The following is a 10,996-nucleotide window of genomic DNA, read 5'->3' as shown; positions in this document are numbered from 1 at the left end:
GCACCATAGACTCATCACTACCCATAGAAATCAGCACTGCCCATAAACTCAGCACTGCCCTTAGACTTGTTGCGTTTAGTTTGTTGTCCTTCCCACGCACTTCCCGATTTGCGCGGTTGGCTACGTACGGTGCAAAATAAGTTAATTGTACGTACATGATAGTGGTGGTGGTGGTGATGATGATGGTGGTGGTGGCGGTGATGTTAATGATGTGACCGTCTGGAACGCTATTCCCATCCGATATTATGAAACCGCTGGGGAGCTTTGATGCACTTTTAAATCATCATCTAGGCCTGACAAACTAATTTATCTAGAACTCATAATATAGGTTTTTTTGCGTCAGATCGCGTTATTTATAAATGTGTCGTAACCCTCCACCACCCGACACGGCCAAACAGTAAAAAATGTGTCACGTTTTTCACAGGACAAAATAAATAACTTTTTTAGCCCACCGGTGTGCTGAAGAGAGAATCAACAGCAGTTGAAAATTTTAGTGCGACGTTTCGCTGCTAATTACAATCAGCTTCATCGGGCAAAAATGGTGAAGCTCTCCTGTTGCTTCCGGTCTTAAATAGAGCAGCATCAGGGTGACGTCATCATTTAATTCAATTCAATCTGGTGCAGTGATTCGAGGCAATTATTCAATTGTTATTCATTGGTATTTGTTTCCCTTATAAGGAATTGTAATTGTATTTATTTAATAATACGCTTCCAGGCCGCACTAAGAGAACTGTTTGTTGTTGTGGTTAGTTACTTCACACAACTACGTATGGTGCCAAGCAAGTAAAGCAAAGGATACGTACATTAGTGGGTTAATGCTGTGTGGGTGAGTGGCTAACCATCAGGACAAAGACGGTGGTCACCGCATCGCGTGGCGCTTTCAGATGCGCTTCTGCGGACACCTGGAACGCTCCTCCAACATTATGAAGCCACTGGTGATATGCACTTTTACATCGTCATCTAAGATTGACAAACTAATTTCTTTAGAACTGCTTATTGTTGTTGTTGTGTTTAGTTTGTGGTCCTTCACCCGCACCTCCGATTAGCACGGTTGGCTATGTACGGTACCAAAGATGTTCAACATACTTACACACATGGGTTGGTGAGTGGGTGGTTGGGTGAGTGGATGGGTGAGTGGGTAAATGAGTGGGTGAGTGGATAACCATCAGGACAAAGACAGTCACTGAATCATCGCGTGGCGCTTTCTGATGCGCTGCTTCTGCGGCCGTCTGGAATGCTCTTCCTTCCGGTATTAGGAAGCCACTTTTACATCATCTAGATTGAAAACTAATTTCTTGCAGCAGCAGCAGCAACTGCAGCAGCAGCAACTGCAGCAGCAGCAGAAACTGCAGCAGCAGCAGCAACTGCTGCAGCAGCAGTAACTGCAGCTCCCTTTGATGCTGTTAATCCTGCATAATGCACATGCATATGCAGTACTAATCACATTCCTGCATTTCCCATAAATATGCTAAATTCCTTTTGATATGCAAATTCCTTTGTCAATGCGCCCAGCTTATATATATGCTCCAAGCTCGTGTGCTGTTTCATTCAGACTCTGTCGCCTCGACGGACCTGGTTTTCACCTGAGGACGGCTGCTTGCGTTGTGGCCGAAACGTCGTGAGAATTGTTTTATTATGTTTTATTTTTATTATTTTATTACTTCCCTTCTACGTGACTTTACCGAAAGAACCAAGAAGATGAATCCCTGCAGTCACGAAAGCTTTAAATCGAAATTCTTTATGATTAGTTACATATGGTGTAAAAGTACAAAATACGTACGTACCATACTAAATGAGTGTGGTGCAGTGGTGTGAATAAACATCGCCACTGGGGGAGACAAAGGCGGCCGTGCGTGGTGCTGGCCACCCACCCCCTCGTGTGCCGGTCCGACCTTCATTGGGCGTTGCCACTCACAGCACGTGCCCCTACTGTATAAGGCTACACGGGTAATCGTTTGTCTTTGTGCAAGTCTATGGCGTATCTACACTGCCCTCTGCTGCCTACGATCGGGATAAACAGGTTTGAAATTAAATACAACTAAGCAGGTAAGGCCCCACTGAACTAAACAGCTTCTTTATCAGAAGCGACCTGGCCCAGAGGCGTAGTTAGGATATTTTGCGCCCGGGGACGAACTATAAAATTGGTGCCCCCCCCTCCCCCCGTTTAATCACATTTTCCTATTACATCGAATAAGGAATAACAATTTAAATTTTAATGAAACATTGTATTTAAAGAAGCAAATTTATAGAAATTATATTACATGGCTCACTCAGTCACTGTCGTAGACTGGTTGATATAGTCTACAAAAGATTAATTTTTCTTGATTTCACTGTCGCAAACTGGTCAATCACGTAATAAAAATCTGTTTTTTCCAATGTTTCTCTTTCAACGCTAAGAAGAGCAAGATCGCTGAGACGATCTTGTCCCATTGAAGCACGCAAATACGACAAAATAAGTTTCAATTTGCTGAACGACCGCTCACAGCTTGCAATTGAAACTGCTATTGTTCATAAAATTTGCAGTGAAATTCGCAAATTCGGAAATATGTCGTCTCCATAAAACACAATAAAACCAAGAAGATCCAAAGGAGTTTCTGGTAGAACTTTATTCCGGTTATTGAGCAGCATTTTGCAATCTCCAATTTCTGTGAAAAGTTCGTGGCCATTGATGTCGGTGTCATACAAATTTCCAAAATCTGTGCAATTTCGACGAATTGCATCGACATCTGTGTCGGATAGAAGAGTTTTGACGTCCAGCAAAAATCAAAATTTTGTGTTCAGGTTTTTTAGTCGTAAAAACCGTGTTGACATCTCCTGTTGAAGTCGATAAAATACGCTCTTCAAAACGCGCACAATTTCTTCTTCTGCTGAAAGTCCTGCATCTCTTGCCAGTTCTCCTGGCATCTTCCGACGTCGCCTAATTCTTCTGTCCACATCGATCCCCTAGGCTGTGCATCTTGTTTTGGCGTTTTCTACAGCAACTTGGCTCAAATCATCACGAAGCTTGACAAATTCATGCTCCAAAGATTCAAGATCAGTTGCTGCTTCCTTGAAATTCATAGTAGGATCCTGTAAGCGCTTCTGAACACGATCAATTTTTCCAAGAATGACATTCCAGAAATGTAATAAAACTATGAAGTTAAAATTTAATACGCATGCCTGTAACTGTTCTGCATCACTTCTGGTTTCAGGCGTCATAGTTACGTCCTCCGATAATTTGTCTAGCAGCCCTACTAGTTCATCCAGTCCTTCATAGATAGCTTTAACAGCGTCTGATCGTGCACTCCAGCGTGTTTCAGACTCCCGCTTTACTTTGATGGGCACAGCTTTTAATTAACTCTTCCCAACGAATTGTTGAACGATAGAAAAAATATATATACTTTCAACTGTTCCAAAAAATGTGACAAGTGGATCCTGTTTAGCTGAGTGTACTCCTGCTAAGTTTAAGCTGTGGTTGTCACAGTTGACAAACAATGCTCTGTGATTTGTCACATATTCGTTGTTGAAGGCCGGATATATGCCCAGTCATCACAGCAGCATTGTCATAACATTGTGCCCGACAGTCAGCTAGAGGTATGTTTTCAGATTTCAGTCTCTCGACGATGACTCTTTCTAGGCTTGCTGCATCTTTTGCATGTATCTCGATATAACCTAAAAATGATTCTTTGATAGTTACTTTTTTAGTTTGAAAATCCACATCCACAAATCTTATGACCTGAGAAAGCTGTTCCCGATGTCCTAGATCAGGAGTTGAGTCAAGTAAGATACCGTAGTACTTGTTTTTCCTGATATCACTCAACAATTGGTTCTTTACAGTCGACGCAAGTATGTGGATAAATTCCTTCTGGATTTCCGGTGTTTTGCTAAACATGGGTCATGCTGAGCAACGAGTTTGATTAGCGCGAAAAAGTTTCCAACATTTTTATCCTCATCCGCATTCAAATTTTTCTCATGGCCACGTAGTGCCAAATTTTGTGAAATCAGAAACTTAATACAGGTGAGTATTCTTTGCAATATATCTCGCCAACGTTGTTTTTCCAAATGAATTTGAGCTTGAACCACTGCGTCAATTCCAGTACCATCAATTATCCATCGTTCGGCTTCCTTCCATGTAGTAAAAGCTGTGCGGTGGCTAGGATTGTTTTCATGAGAATTTAGTTTTTCTGGCTTTCTCCACTTGTTGAAACCGTTTGTTAACTCAAATGAAGCTCGTGAGTTTGAACTCGATGATGTAAATAATAGACAACAGAAACAGTAAGCAGCTTTATTGATTGGTGAATATAATAGCCACGAACGATTCACTTGCTCTCCGTTCGCTAGTCGGCGTTTAAACCATGCTGATGTAATTGAACGTTCTCTGGATACTGATGGTAAGATTGTCTCTGTGCTGCAAAGGCAAGGATCTGAGAGTAATCATTTCATTGCGAAGAGGCTGTGATATTTTCGATAGCTTTGTCGTTTTATCAAATTATAAGTAGCCAACATCGTGAAACCTTAGTACAGCAGGAACAGCATCATAATGAGTATTTTCAGCTTCTCTATCAGAAGATTATTTTATCTCATCTTCCCCGTTACTGTCAACAAGTTCATGATCATGTCGTAATTTCCGCCACCAAAAAACAGGCCAGTGACTAAGGTTGAAAGACTGCGCCTGTCTGTTGTTTGGGACGTTCTTCCATGTAAGTTTTTAATAGGCGCGCATACCAAAATGTAATTACATGACATGTAGGCTGTGTGTGGCGGGATATATAAACTTTTAGGTAGAGGTGTATATTTGTGCAGTAGTTTCAGGCTGCCGCGCCCGCCGCAATAAGTTATAATGTAATGTTGTAAGCCTCATTTTGGCGCCCCTTTATCTTGGCGCCCGGGGACATATGTACCCCCCTGCCCCCCCCTAGCTACGCCTCTGACCTGGCCATCGCAAATGATAGCTCAACCAAGTGGCTTATCGCGTGGTAATGTATAGCAGCAGCCAAAAGCATAGAATCAGAGAGCCATAGAGACCCACAGAGATCCTAAAACTCACGTAGCACCAATGAGACCCACATAGACGCATAATAATCTTAACGTGTAATGTTAATTCTAAATGTGGAGGCGAGAGATAACATCTCGCAGGGTTAAAATCGAAATCGCGATCTCCTGCATACCAGGCGAGGTAGTTAACATCTCACAGGATCCGTGGTCTAACCCACGACCTCCTGGATACCAGGCGAGGTAGTTAACATCTCACAGAATCCGGGATCTAACCCATGACCTCCTGCATACCAGGCGAGGTAGTTAACATCTCACAGGATCCGTGGTCTAACCCACGACCTCCTGCACACCAGGCGAGGTAGTTAACATCTCACAGGATCCGGTATCTAACCCACGACCTCCTGCATACCAGGTGAGGTAGTTAATATCTCACAGAATCCGGGATCTAACCCACGACCTCCTGCATACCAGGCGAGGTAGTTAACATCTCACAGGATCCGGGATCTAACCCACAACCTCCTGCACACCTGGCGACGTAGTTAACATCGCACAGGATCCAGGATCTAACCCACGACCTCCTGCATACCAGGTGAGGTAGTTAACATTTCACAGGATCCGTGGTCTAACCCACGACCTCCTGCATACCTGGCGAGGTAGTTAACATCTCACAGAATCCGTGATCTAACCCACGACCTCCTGCACACCAGGCGAGGTAGTTAACATCTCACAGGATCCGTGGTCTAACCCACGACCTCCTGCATACCAGGCGAGGTAGTTAACATCTCACAGGATCCGGGATCTAACCCACGACCTCCTGTATACCAGGCGAGGTAGTTAACATCTCATAGGATCCGGGATCTAACCCACAACCTCCTGTATACCAGGAGAGGTAGTTAACATCTCACAGAATCCGGGATCTAACCCACGACCTCCTGCATACCAAGCGAGGTAGTTAACATCTCACAGTATCCGTGGTCAAACCCACGACCTCCTGTACACCAGGCGAGGTAGTTAACATCTCACAGAATCCGGGATCTAACCCACGACCTCCTGCATACCAGGCGAGGAAGTTAACATCTCACAGGATCCGGGATCTAACCCATGACCTCCTGCATACCAGGCGAGGTAGTTAACATCTCACAGAATCCGGGATCGAACCCACGACCTCCTGTATACCAGGCGAGGTAGTTAACATCTCTCAGTGTCTGGGATCTAACCCACGACCTCCTGCACACCAGGCGAGGCAGTTAACATCTCACAGGGTCTGGGATCGAACCCACGACCTCCTGCATACCAGGCGAGGTAGTTAACATCTCACAGAATCTGGGATCGAACCCACGACGTCCTGCATACCAGGCGAGGTAGTTAACATCTCACAGGATCCGGTATCTAACCCACGACCTCCTGCACACCAGGCGAGGTAGTTAACATATCACAGGATCCGGAATCTAACCCACGACCTCCTGTACACCAGGCGAGGTAGTTAACATCTCATAGGATCCGGAATCTAACTCACGACCTCCTGCACACCAGGCGAGGTAGTTAACATATCACAGGATCCGGGATCTAACTCACGACCTCCTGTACACCAGGCGAGGTAGTTAACATCTCACAGGATCCGTGGTCTAACCCACGACCTCCTGTACACCAGGCGAGGTAGTTAACATATCACAGGATCCGGGATCTAACTCACGACCTCCTGTACACCAGGCGAGGTAGTTAACATCTCACAGGATCCGGGATCTAACCCACGACCTCCTGTATACCAGGCGAGGTAGTTAACATCTCACAAGATCTGTGGTCTAACCCACGACCTCCTGCATACCAGGCGAGGTAGTTAACATCTCACAGTATCCGGGATCTAACCCACGACCTCCTGCATACCAGGCGAGGTAGTTAACATCTCACGTGATCCGTGGTCTAACCCACGACCTCCTGCACACCAGGCGAGGTAGTTAACATCTCACAGAATCCGGGATTGAACCCACGACCTCCTGTGTATCAGGCGAGGTAGTTAACATCTCACAGAATCCGGGATCTAACCCACGACCTCCTGCATACCAGGCGAGGTAGTTAACATCTCACAGGATCCGGTATCTAACCCACGACCTCCTGCACACCAGGCGAGGTAGTTAACATATCACAGGATCCGGAATCTAACCCACGACCTCCTGTACACCAGGCGAGGTAGTTAACATCTCATAGGATCCGGAATCTAACTCACGACCTCCTGCACACCAGGCGAGGTAGTTAACATATCACAGGATCCGGGATCTAACTCACGACCTCCTGTACACCAGGCGAGGTAGTTAACATCTCACAAGATCTGTGGTCTAACACACGACCTCCTGCATACCAGGCGAGGTAGTTAACATCTCACAGAATCCGGGATTGAACCCACGACCTCCTGCACACCAGGCGAGGTAGTTAACATCTCACAGAATTCGGGATCTAACCCACGACCTCCTGCACACCAGGCGAGGTAGTTAACATCTCACAGAATCCGGGATCTAACCCATGACCTCCTGCATACCAGGCGAGGTAGTTAACATCTCACAGAATCCGTGGTCTAACCTACGACCTTCTGCATACCAGGCGATGTAGTTAACATTTCTTAGTGTCTGGGATCTAACCCACGCCCTCCTGTACACCAGGCGAGGTAGTTAACATCTCTCAGGGTCTGGGATCTAACCCACGACCTCCTGCACACCAGGCGAGGTAGTTAACATCTCTCAGTGTCTGGGATCTAACCCACTGATTAAGCTCCACACAGTCATCATCATCAGACATGGTCAATCCACTGCTGGATGCAGTGCACTGATTGCTCACCATACGGTGCTGTAACATTGAAATCGTGACTTTGAAACGCTAAAACTGCTAGTTAAGTCTATTATTTTATTTAAAATAGGAGTGTGATAAGCTATTGTAATGTATTTACACAGAGTGAAGTGTAAACTTTCTTTAGCACGATAACAATAATATACAACTTGCATAAACTAAGCGATTAGACGCGATATTTAGACATTATAATGTATAACTATTTAAATTAGACACATCTAGACATTATAATGTGTAACTTTTTCAATTGACACGATATTTAGACAATGTGTAACTATTTAAATTAGACACGACATCTACACAATGTATAACTATTTAAATTAGACACATCTAGACATTATAATGTATAACTAATTAAATTAGACACATCTAGACATTATGTGTAACTATGTAAATTGACACGATATTTAGACAATGTGTAACTATTTAAATTAGACACATCTAGACATTATAATGTATAACTATTTACATTAGACACATCTAGACATTATAATGTATAACTAATTAAATTAGACACATCTAGACATTATAATGTATAACTATTTACATTAGACACATCTAGACATTATAATGTATAACTAATTAAATTAGACACATCTAGACATTATAATGTATAACTATTTAAATTAGACACGACATCTAGACATTATAATGTATAACTATTAAATTAGAAACATCTAGACATTATAATGTATAACTAATTAAATTAGACACATCTAGACGTTATAATGTATAACTATTTAAATTAAACGCGATATCTACACAATGTATAATTAATAAAATTAGACATCTAGACATTATAATGTATAACTAATTAAATTAGACACATCTAGACGTTATAATGTATAACTATTTAAATTAGACATCTAGACATTATAATGTATAACTAATTAAATTAGACACATCTAGACATTATAATGTATAACTATGTAAATTGACACGATATTTAGACAATGTGTAACTATTTAAATTAGACATCTAGACATTATAATGTGTAACTATGTAAATTGACACGATATTTAGACATTGTGTAACTATTTAAATTAGACATCTAGACATTATAATGTGTAACTATTTAAATTGACACGATATTTAGACAATGTGTAACTATTTAAATTAGACATCTAGACATTATAATGTGTAACTATTTAAATTGACACGATATTTAGACAATGTGTAACTATTTAAATTAGACATCTAGACATTATAATGTGTAACTATTTAAATTGACACGATATTTAGACAATGTGTAACTATTTAAATTAGACATCTAGACATTATAATGTGTAACTATTTAAATTGACACGATATTTAGACAATGTGTAACTATTTAAATTAGACATCTAGACATTATAATGTGTAACTATTTAAATTAGACACATCTATCTTAATTTTGGAGCTTTCGTGACTGCAGGAATTATTCTTTGATTCTTTCGGTAAAGTCACGTATAAAGATACACATCTAGACATTATAATCTGTAACTATTTAAATTAAACGCGATATTAAGACATTATAATTTAAAATCAAGAAAATTTTTTACCTCACGAAATCTTGTGCCGCTTAAAAAGTTCTTCAAAACCTGTAGAATAAAATAAAAACACGACATTGACGAGGCTCACAACCCTAAACGATTTAAGCTAAAAACTAAACAATTTATAAAACGCAAAACTTTAACATTATTATCACAGATTACCTCACACCGTTACAGTCGTCAATGTCACCTCGCAAACTTAACTCCCTTTGCCCTGTAATCAGACAAAGCCGCTTCTATAACCAAACACGACAACTTGTTCGCTTTAATCGCCTAAGTTAACTCGTCACGAATTTAACAATTTTAACTTTTATAATCCACAAACTCGCGTAAGCTCCCCTCAACGCCTCACGACGGAATCGATTCGTCTAAGTCTGCACCAATAGATTCCACGCGCAATCCCCTTTGAAGCCATGGAATCGAATCATGAATCGATTCCACGCACAGCCCATTGATGTAATGGAATCGATGGCGTTGATTTAATCGACAAGGAGTCGATTCCTGAGCGGAGATTTTTTTTATTTTTCCCGCCAAAACTGCAACAGGTGCCCTCTTTAAACCCCTAAAGTTGCAATTTTCTGATCGTTTTGTGCATTTAAAGTTACAAGTTACCTCATAATTCGTCATTAAATGGCTTAAGATGCACATTGTGATGCGCGTTTTGTTTGTGAGATTTTTTTAGGTTATAAAATTATGTATAGTCATTGCCTGTTCGTTTTGTGCACTTATAATTACAACTTGTCTAAATTGTTAATTATAAATGTTAATTGTGCATTGCGAGGGGTGTTTTGTATATAATGTGCGATTTTAACTAATAAATTCACATCTTGTATATACACACAATGATGTACTGAGACAATGTTGTACTGTACTTTGACTACCTTAACGCTTTCAATGTTAAGCGCGTTGCTTAATGTTTATGAATAATTAAACTTTGTGAATCTAACTTTTAAAACAATTCACACTTCAATAAAACTTTAAGGTGCACATTGCAATGTGCTTTTTGTTTATGAGATGTTTTAAAATGTAATAATGTACAGCATTTAACATTTGTTTCTGTCATTGCCTGATCGTTTCGTGCATTTATAATTACAACTTACCTCATAGTTTGCAATTAAATGTTACCAAGTGGTACATTGCTAGAGTGTTTTATTTATTACGTGCGATTAAAAGACTAAATATTCCTATACTTTACGTAAAATAATTGTTTATTTTTCCCGCCAAAACTACAACAGGTGCCACGTGCCTCATACCCCTCGATAAACCACAAAGTTGTAATTATCTCGTCGTTTTGTGAATTTATAATCTCGAGTTACCTCACAAAATGGGTTAACCCATTTAATTACAAACTATGAGGTGACTTGTAATTATAAATGCACAAAACGACCAGATTATTACAACTTTAATGTTTATAACGGGGCAAGTCACGTGGCACCTGTCGTAGTTTTGGCGGGAAAAACAAACTGCCGCGTCCCACGCTTAGGAATCGATGGCGGTTGATTAATCCTGAGGGAATCGATTCTATCGTTTCAATGGGGTTTTCGTGTGGAATCGATTCGTGATTCGATTTCGTCGCTTCAATGGGGCTTGCGTGTGGAATCGATTTGGCGGTAAGTTGAGGAAACGAATCGATTCCTGCAGCGAGGTTGTTC

At 41.3% G+C, this 10,996-nt stretch overlaps 1 protein-coding gene across 8 annotated transcripts in view; it reads right to left on the bottom strand.

Moving 5' to 3' along the window:
* LOC133359594 (membrane-anchored junction protein-like) overlaps positions 1–10,725 on the bottom strand; it is a 56,093-nt gene extending 45,368 nt beyond the window's left edge. For 6 of the 8 annotated variants that reach the window (XR_009757169.1, XR_009757170.1, XM_061578048.1 and 3 more), the window contains exons 1-2: positions 10,445–10,725; positions 9,354–9,392 (exon numbers count right to left, since the gene is read on the bottom strand). The gene's annotated coding sequence lies outside the window, so the exon portion shown is untranslated. Of the gene's footprint in view, positions 1–9,353; positions 9,393–9,506; positions 9,687–10,444 lie in introns of those variants that run through there. The other 2 variants (XR_009757171.1, XM_061578049.1) reach the window with 2 other exon arrangements.
* Between the last annotated feature and the right edge of the window lie 271 nt (positions 10,726–10,996).

This window comes from Lethenteron reissneri, chromosome 65, assembly GCF_015708825.2.
Source record: "Lethenteron reissneri isolate LAM-NWPU_2019-01 chromosome 65, ASM1570882v1, whole genome shotgun sequence".
NCBI classification, from domain to species: domain Eukaryota; kingdom Metazoa; phylum Chordata; class Hyperoartia; order Petromyzontiformes; family Petromyzontidae; genus Lethenteron; species Lethenteron reissneri.
This window is presented reverse-complemented; position numbering and strand designations above follow the sequence as displayed.